At 42.3% G+C, this 9,902-nt stretch overlaps 3 non-coding genes across 3 annotated transcripts; all 3 read left to right on the top strand.

Annotated features, from left to right (window-relative positions):
* Positions 1-237: 237 nt before the first annotated feature.
* trnak-cuu (transfer RNA lysine (anticodon CUU)) lies at positions 238-310 on the top strand. The gene has a single exon. It is a non-coding gene; the product is annotated as a tRNA-Lys (tRNA).
* Positions 311-2,186: 1,876 nt separating this feature from the next.
* On the top strand, positions 2,187-2,259 carry trnak-cuu (transfer RNA lysine (anticodon CUU)). Its single transcript has one exon. It is a non-coding gene; the product is annotated as a tRNA-Lys (tRNA).
* A 4,635-nt stretch (positions 2,260-6,894) lies between these two features.
* Positions 6,895-6,967, top strand: trnak-cuu (transfer RNA lysine (anticodon CUU)). Its single transcript has one exon. It is a non-coding gene; the product is annotated as a tRNA-Lys (tRNA).
* Positions 6,968-9,902: the final 2,935 nt, after the last annotated feature.

Raw genomic sequence — 9,902 nt, 5'->3', positions numbered from 1 at the left:
GCCTAGCAGCCTAAGCAGAGAAGCCCAGACCTCCCTCTCCCCAGCCACCTCCTCCAGCTTGTCCAGGGAAACACCAAGGGGTTCCCAAAGTAGCTTAGAGATATAATCTCACCATCGTGTCCTGGGTCTGCCCCAAGACCTGCTCCCCAGAAGGGCATGCCAGGAACACCTTACCCTAGAAGCCCCCGGAGACATCCCGGTCTGAGGCCTGAACTACCTAGAGTTGCGCCTTGTACAGCCCGGCTAGCTCAGTCGGTAGAGCATGAGACTCTTAATCTCAGGGTCGTGGGTTCGAGCCCCACGTTGGGCGCATCTGTTTTAGAACAAAATTAATTTGAGTTGGACCATATCACCACTATCACCCCCCATCCCTTGTATCCTCACAACAACCCCCTGTCATTGGCATTAATGCCCTTTGCTAATATATCACTAGCCAATCATGTCCAAGCTATCTCAGCTTTGCCTCTTCTCATTTTGATGCTGTGGGGGCGGCACTACCGCTTTCATCAGTTGGTTCCTATCGATGTGGCGATATAGAGGCCGATTAGTCCTCACCCTGTCTCTAAGGGAGAGGGCAGCCACCCTTTGGGGAAAGCTCATTTCTGCCACTTGCATCTGAGATTTTGTTCTGTCTCTCACTCCCGACCGTGTAACCATAGGTGTGGGTTTGTGATGAAGCCAACAGAACCACATCATCTGCAAAGAGCAGAGATAAAATCCTGAGGTTTCTGCCACCTTTGGCTTTGCCTAGAAATGTAAAGATTATGAACAGAATTGGTGACAAAGGGTAGCCCTGGAACCCTCCAACAGCCAGGCAACGATTGTACAGATACCAAAAACAATTACTGCTCAATTTAATATTGTTTACAAAAGGAAAAGTCAGGAGATTTTACACACGTATCAGGAAAATATACAGAAAATGTACAGGTTTTATGGATTTCATACATGGGGGGGAGCAAAATGGGCAAATTGCTATGGAGGAAACCAACTGCTGTGTTTGATGCCGATATATGACATTTGGTACACACATGTAACATCCTGAGATATACAAAAAAAAAATCCTCTTGAGGCCATGCCCTAAACCCATCAGACTGTCAATTTCAATCCAGCATTTACCATTTCTGGGTTTTCTACTTTAACAAACTCCTGCTAGACATGAAGTTTGACTTTTTTACTTACCTTCTACTTCTGCTTTTACTTGCTTGTTAAGTTTGGATCCCAACACCTTTTAGGTATTTGTGAGACTCCAGCAACTCTGACAACACTGCAGTATTTCATGCTCTGGCAATGAGAGTGGGCTGAAATAACTGCTACCAAATTAAAGTGGGGGAAACATGCAGTGCTGTTAATTTAACTTCTATTGCACACATTTGGAATGTTATCAGCGTGCTGAATAACCAGTTGCTATCAGCTGCTATCAGTCCCATTCATATAGTCTGTAGATGGCTCCTCCACTTGCAAATAAGTAGTTATCACCTCACTCAGCGGTGGTTGTTCTGTGGATAAAATAGGTACTTCCAGGTTAAAATAGCAACACAATTCTAATTTTTGGATGCTGGACAATCACACATTGGTTCAAGATCCATTTTATTCACATTATATTTTATCACATTAAGTTGTTTACTTTTGTTTTCAGATGCTATTAAGATGAAGAAATAGCGGCTTTTAGTGTTAAAATAAATGCCTTTACCACGTGAAGCATGCAAGCAGGCTTACAACATTTACCATCTCCTACATAAGCACTGCTGTTCCAACTGAGCTGGCAATGTGTATGGGACTGATAACAACTGATAATGGGCATTCTGTCAGGATGTGCTGCGGAGGACCCAAATGGAGGACAAGGGGAGACTGAATACTGAACAAAAGCAAACCTTTATTGTGGCTGAAGAAATTTCCCAAAACACATAAAGGAAGAAAGAGGGAAAAACAAAGAATCCACACTGGAAAAACACAGAAACTCACAGAGTGGACAGCACAGCAGGGGATCTCTCTGATTAGGGATGAGCTATGAGTAGGTGGGGAAAACAATGCAAAGGTGGAAACTGTGAAGAAAACAGGAGGGAAGACAAGGAGCAAAAAACTGCAATGATAGAGACAGAGAAACACTGGGGATAAAAGGCGATTGAATTTGTAACTGCTCCAGTTTAGTTGTCTATGTTCATGTTCAGACACAGATCAAGCACACAGCCCGGCTAGCTCAGTCGGTAGAGCATGAGACTCTTAATCTCAGGGTCGTGGGTTCGAGCCCCACGTTGGGCGGAGCTATTTTAAGCCCAAAAAAGTTAGAGCTCACTGTCATCGCTCTTTATCCCTCTTTCCCTTACATTCTCATAAAAGCCCTTTGTCATCCAAGATGGCCAATCTACCTGCAGAGAAAGGTGTGGCACCACCAGTCTGTGAGCCCTTTCTGTCAGAGAAGAGTTAAGTAGAGCTGAAGTGAAATTCAGTGTTAAAAACAATAGAAAGGGTTCACTGCAGCCAGTCTTCGCTTTTCGTACTGAATATGTGGTTTGTTTGTTTTTTCCAATGTTTGTAGTTCAATAGAACAACAACAAAATCAAAACAAGCCATAACTCATGAGATTTAAAAAAACAGGACCATGAAAATTTGAAGACAGTTCAGAGGAACTGGCAGGCAGACCGCAGGTGGATGAAGCAAAAAAGAAATCATATGAGAGAAGGAAATTTTTTGTTTCATCCAAGGGCTCTGGACCTCTGTGTTTAACCTCCCTTCTACAGATATAACCAATAATTTAATTGTTTTGATGTTTGATTGTAAATGTAGCGCTCCTGATGACTACACTACATCAGATTTAAATGTCCACAGTGACATTACATAATAAGGAAAGGCTTTGATAAACAGTAACCAAACTTACAGGCTGAACATCGGCCAGAAACACCTTCTACCTTTGTTTTGGGCTCCTTAAACTTGACTGATCTTATTTCCTGTTTGATGTGCATTCTGTACGGGCGACTGCACTTAAATTGATGCTAATGGAGAGAGACTGAATGACAGAGAGAGCATCACCACACCTGTAACCAGCTGCATGCAGAGAAATGCAATTCCCCTGCTGGTCACTAATGGTACGGCCCTGCTGGAGTGGAAGCAAATGGCCTGGACCCAACCACGCATGATGGGAATGAAGAAGGGGAGGAGGATACTGGTCAGGCAGTGGTAGAGTGAAAGAGAGGAAGATGTAGTAAAGAAAGGTTGTATGAAGAATAGCTGCGATTTGCGATTTTTATTTGATCAAAGTGACCAGGACAAAAAGGAAATCCACAGAGGACGATGGGCAAGCGAGTGGGGGAGGATTCACACCAGCGCTTAAATGCCGCCTTCAACTGCCATCTCTTCGTAGCACTGATTATCTCCTCCATCTCCTGTCCTCGCATTCCTATCTCCCTCAGTTTCCCTCCTGCTGTATCCTTTCATCTCCCCCTTTAACCTCTCACCCCTGCCCGAGCCTCCCTCTCTTCTGCTCTGTTAGGTGTCCAGTATATCACAGAGGAGCCCCAGTGATGCAGTGCCCTCTGTCTGCGTTCACCGTTACTGCAGCAGCAGCTCGTTTGAAAACTTCAGCCTCTGTAAACCAGCAGAAAGTCCTCTGACGGTGAACATTTGAGTGCTGTAGCTTTAGAGCGTTGTGATTTATGGCAGCTGTGGCTCGTAAAGCCACATAAAAAACAATTATAAAGCGAAACAGCGCCATAAAATTGTGATAAACTTCAGATGTTACAGACAAGAAAGCAACTTGTGACAGTGTAAAACGTGATGAATGACCGTTTAGCAAGAGGCTGCTTCATATAAAGGCATTTTTTAAGCCGAGGTCCTGCTGTCACTGCACCACGACACGACAGACCCCTGAACATTAACTGAAGGTGATGACAAACACAATTCTGATCTCGATTCAGGCAGCATGTGCGCCTGACAGACAATGCGGCAGCTCAGCAGTGGCAGACGCTGATGTGAAATATATGCTGCCGGATGTGTTAAAATATGCAGGATAAAAAAATTCAGGGGCTAAGTGTTTTAACCCTTTATGCCCGAAGATTAGCAGGGTTTAAAAGGTTTGTGAGCTGCTGCCCAAAACAGCCACTGCCAACAGCTTTATGAAGCAGTGCTAGGATATCGTTACTGTTTCACTGCAGTTTGTTAATGCACTCCAAAGTACAGTCACTAAATTGTCTTTTTTAACAAAGCGTTTGCAGAGATTGCTTTGTCTTGATTTTCGTTTAAAGGATAATTCAAACTCTTTTTTTTCCTCTTTTCATTAACAATCTCATTAAAGAAATGGATTAAACAGTGACAGTGTTTTAATTTTAGCATTGTGAAATGATGTTGGTGAACAATTTACTCAATTAACTGCAGGCCCTGGCCTCTGTTGATGTTCAGTGCGGGGTATAAAGCAGCCCGGAGTCATAAAACCTCAAAGAAAGTGGACAAACATAGGTGAAACAGTCTCCTCGTTATCCAGAAAGCTCATTTGGCAAAGAGTCAGTGTCCTCTTTCTTTTTTCTTTTTATAACGCAATGCAGTGCTCTGCTCCTGTCTGTCCAGTCTACAAAACCTCAGCAACAATCACTTCCTAATAAATCACTTCAGCCAATCAGTGATGGATGTGTTTTTGAAAAACAAAAATTGCGCACGTATTTGTGTGTAAATCAATGTCGTGTGCTCGCTCTGTGATTTTTCCCCCTCCCACCAGACAATGCACTAATGTTTTGTTGATCCTTCTGCACACACACACACACACACTGCAGGCAAGAGTGTACGATAAACACAAGGAGGATGCTCAGAGGAGAGAGACTGGGAAAAAAGAAAATAAAGGAATTCTTGAAGAAAAAGGTAGAAAGAGGGAACAAAACAAAGATTCACGACTAAAATGACATTTCTTTCTTTTTTCTTTTTTTCTTTTTTGTTTTGCCATCAGAAACAAGATAGTGGGAATAAATTTCTGATTTAATCCCCCGCCCCTCGCCCTCGTCCCATGAGTGTGTGTGGGTGTGTTGACAGATTTGGTATTGCCTCATTTCAGAGATTGGCTACAGAAAAACACACTCAGTAATTATCTAGAAAGAACACCTGGGCACTGGGAATCTCATTATATTGTAACCACTCCTCCAACACACACACACGGAAGAAAATACACAACAGAGTGAAAAGAGACCAGAAAATAAAGGATGATTTTTTGCATAAAACAGAAAATCAAAAGACAAGATGAAAAATAGCAAGAATTCAAAAAACACCTACATACACGGAGAGTGAGGAGCCTTTCTAGTTGTAAGAGCTTGAAACTCACTGTTGTGAGACTTTGTGGATCATACGCCGGCGTTTTATTATGCGGTAAGACTCACAAACAAGCGAAACCCGGCGATGGTGAAGGGATCATTTGAATTCATCTGTTGCCATTTCTCTAGCTGACTTTCTTTATTCCACGCGGTTTATATATTTTTTACAATTCTGCAAAGCACAAAGAAAACCGCAGTGACTGCAAAGTGATCCAAATCCGTGATGCATAAAACACAGCGCTGCAATTATTAAGTCATACAACACTCTTGTGTTCTCGTTTTTATTCCCTTCATGTTTCCTTTGATGTGCTGCAGTAGCAGATCTTCACCAGTAAGAGGCAGAGTTTCCTCTCATCTGACTGACTAAACCTCACTCATTACCATCACTCTTTCTTTCTCTTCATCTGGACTTGTGCTTTCCTCTGCCCTTTCTTTCATCCATCTCCCTTTACATCCATCAGAAACAGTGCTCATTATCAATTTTATGAAAATGTTTTGCATTTGCTGTAAACCAGCTCGCATCCTCCAAATGGGAGTCAAGTTGGGGGGTGTGCGTGTTTGTGTGTGTGCAAAGGAAAACCCTGCTGATGTGAACAGATGCATTCATTGCTGTGTTTTGACAGGCTGACAGCAGCCAGAGTGAGATGACCAAAAAGGGTCAACAAACAAGCGACCCACCAGACACACACACACACACACACGAACTGTGTCTGGTCATCTAAGGTAACATGGCCAAAAAAATAGATCAGTGTGAAAAACTTGATTTTTTTAAACATCTTAATGACACAACAAGGGGCATATCAAACCTCTAAGCAAGTTTCTTCTAAGAGAGTTTATTAAACACTTCCATCAGAATAAAAAGTTCCAAGCCGATTAAGGACAGGGCGATTTATACCTTTTCAGAAACTGGTCAAACAAAACTTATCATTAAACAACAACAACAAGGGTCGTGGGTTCGAGCCCCAAGTTGGGCGCAAGATTTTAGAACACAACACCCCCTGCACATGTCCACGCCATCTAACCCTCTAACTAATAGGCCTTTTCCACTTGTGCTTTCACTCAGTTTCAAACGTTTTCCATTCAATTGGGTACCACCTGATGTGCATGGTTATAGCGCCGTGGCCAAAAGTGATGTCATATGTATGCCACAGACACACAACAATGGAAGACGTCGCAACGATGGTATTCCTGCGGCTTTTTGTCAGACTTAGGGACCATGGTGCTTGTTTTTATGTGGCCATTTTGCCATTGCTGTGCTTCAAAAATGGTGGTTTTGACTTTTGTGAAGGAGCATCTCTTATGACTCATCGAGGGACGCCACTGACTAACCAATCGGTGGCATGCAGTCTCTTGACAAAGCATTTTCTTCACTATCACTCTTGCTGCTATCCTTCTATTCAATTCAGTTTTGATGATCTAGCACCAAATCACAAAAACAACACACCCCGGGGGCTTTATATTGTAATGTAAGGTCATTTTATGTAAGGTAAAGACCCTACAATAATACAGAGAAAATGACAACAATCAGATGACTCCCTAAGAGCAAGCACTTTGGTGACAGCGGCAAGGAAAAACTCCCTACTCCCTACTATTAGCTGGTGCTACAGCCCGGCTAGCTCAGTCGGTAGAGCATGAGACTCTTAATCTCAGGGTCGTGGGTTCGAGCCCCATGTTGGGCGAGAATCTTTTTAGAGTAGACTTCAAATAATTGAAAAACAGTATTAAGTGAGAATGATGGGCCGTCCGCACAACAGACATTTGGTTCTAAGAATGCAGAGCACCTCTCCGTACACCGAGTCCAGCAGTAATGATGTATTACAGTAGAAGACTGCCATAATAATAAAGAGCAGAACTAACTGCAATGCCCTTTTATAAACAAAAGTTAATATAAATCAATTAAGAGGTGAAAGAGTTCAAACAACTATTACTATGTCAAACTGGTCTTGGATAGAGTCCTATGGTTAATGCTCAGTCCTATCACTATCCACACATGCTGACGGACATTTTTTTTAACAGTACATTGACATATTTTTTAATTAAAAATGGGAATAGGGAAACTGCTCTGCCTCATGAGTGTGACAGTCTTAATCTTCGTTGTACATTTTTTGACAAAAATAGAAAACGCCTTCATTAGGGTTTCAGCCAAAATAGTACTGAATCACTATTCAGTCAAAGAAGTACCGAGGCACACGGAGATGAAGAGAACAAACAAAGAGGAAACTAGGAAAGCGGGACAGAGTTAAAACGAAATGAGAACAGACCTACTGTAGTGAGCATGTGCTAAATAAAATGCTTGTTTGAGTTTTTGTTTGTGTATTGTCTATATCCTGCGCATATGTGTGTGACTGGCTTTCAACCTCAGTGCAGGTGTGTTGCTGATAGTTTTATCAGTGCTGGATCAGGGCAACTGAGGAGAAGGGAAAATGAAAAATGTGTTGTTTAGATTTACTGTATGTGCGGTAACACAGTTTTATTTCAAGAAACTTTCTCAGGTGTGCAGACTGCAGGTCCAAACTGAGGGCAGGGTAATGTTTCCAACACTGATGTCTTGATGTATTTTCAAGTAAACGAACACTGATAATTCTCAGTTACACAGAACTATAAAATACACAGTTTCACAGTCAGTTTAAACTTTTTTGCATTTAATTTGCATATGAAAAAACTACAAATATATGAAGGTGAAATTGGTCAATTTAAAGTGAAGATAAAGGAGACAACTTCTGGTTTCCTGTTTCCAGTACAGCAACCAGTCACGACAACCATACACAGGCATTAAACATCATCAACCGGACTTAGACATTTGAGTGTCCCAAAGAACAATATTACAATATGAACACCTACCAGATAATTACATAAAACATTGTCGATATGATGAAATGCCGTACAGAAAGAAGTGCTCGTGTACATTACACTTGCAGGAGGTGTTCAGCCACAGAAACCCACATCATGAAGTTACGAGCGCACCGTTTTGCGCTGATGTTAATGCCAGAGGAGGTTTGGAGCTCTGCAGTTATTGAGTCAGCACAGTGTTGGCAACTTTTACACACTATGCACCACAACACTGACAAATGATACTTTTGATGATAGAGGATTTTAATGAAAGGCTTCTAAATGAGATGAGGCTCCATGGTTTCTACATTTTGAAGGTTTCATGTTAACATTTTGGCCTTGTTGGTTTTGTAAATACTAGTTTCACCAACCGAAACTGAAGCAAACATTTACACACAACCCAGCAAAAGGTGACAGTTAGCAGACAGCCGTCCGCTACAGCTGCTTGTAACAGTACATCAATCGATCAAAGCACCCACGCCCTGATTTTAAGCTGCATCATCAAAATAGGTGAATTTTAAACAAATCACACGGTTATTATGAAGGGGGGAATTAGCTAATTCTTTGTACTAGGCTGTAAACATGCTATTTTCACAAGGTGTTCATGTTAACTGTTGAGTTTATGGGCATTGGTTCACTTTTGGAGCCTGCCTCAAGTGGCTATAAGAGGAACTGCAGTTTGTGCCACATCTGAGTTGCTTTCATTTTTCGACCGCAAGTTGAAGTCTCTTCAAAAGTGAAATAAACTGATAATTAATACTAAGAGTTATAGTCTATACTCATAGTTGGCTCATCATAAATTCTATTGTCATGGGTTGAAAGCATGTGAATCTATGGTGAGGAGAGACATTTTCTCCTTTTCCTAGTTAGTTAAGACACAACAGTGCTCAGTAGCTGCAGCTCCTCTGGTGTTGTGTGTCTTGTGGCGGCATGGTGTGCGTCTCTCTCCGTTGTACCAGCCGCCGGATTTATAAAATGGTTTCAGGCCCTGTCAAGTGCCCAATAAACCACTTTTACTATTAGTGTAGGACACAGCTAGCATACAGCTGCTGACCACTGACCATACACATCCGCATACGCTGACACACTGAGGCTGACATGCTCACACACGTACGAGCGCACAGACAAGCGGGGCCAGTCACATACTTGCTGGTCAGACACATTTTTAGGGCTGCTGGAGTCGGGATCTGAGCCAAGCTCTAACCCCATCTCACTCCACCCTGTTGCCCCGAATGACATCATGTCATATCCTGAACCGTCGACTCAGAAGGGCCAAACACACACACACACACACGCGCACTGCCTTCACCTTGTAGTACAGAACTTTTTGGAGCATCAGCCTTATTAAAAACTACAGCATTAATAAGTAATTTTTAAAACACTGTACCGCAGTGCAAACGATGCATGTAGCCACGGTAAGGTCCTCCTGTCCTGTTTTTAAAGTTTTCTCACCGTCACCATTTGAATTTTCTGCACGATATGACCTGAAACTAGTGCCTGGGGGCGCAAATACATCAGGAAATTACTCACTGAGGTCACAGATAAATGGCTGTTTTTCAATGGTCTTTTTGCAAGCACAAGAGTCGCCCCCTGGTGTCCAATAAACAGAATGTAGGCTTCACTAAACAGACCTAGAAGTTGCGCGTCTTTTATGCTTATTGATTTTTTTTTTTTAACCATACCTGAGCACATCGCATGACCGATATCATGCGATGTGCTCGTGAATAATAGCACTGTAATGTCATATTACAATCAGTCACAGCATGTCTGTGCATCATCCATGCA

This window comes from Copadichromis virginalis, linkage group LG17 (assembly GCF_057382275.1).
Source record: "Copadichromis virginalis isolate Kocher_CV1m ecotype Utaka linkage group LG17, C_Virginalis_male_GT1.1, whole genome shotgun sequence".
Lineage (NCBI taxonomy): Eukaryota > Metazoa > Chordata > Actinopteri > Cichliformes > Cichlidae > Copadichromis > Copadichromis virginalis.
Note: the sequence above shows the minus strand (reverse complement) of the source record. Positions and strands in the feature narration are given on the sequence as shown.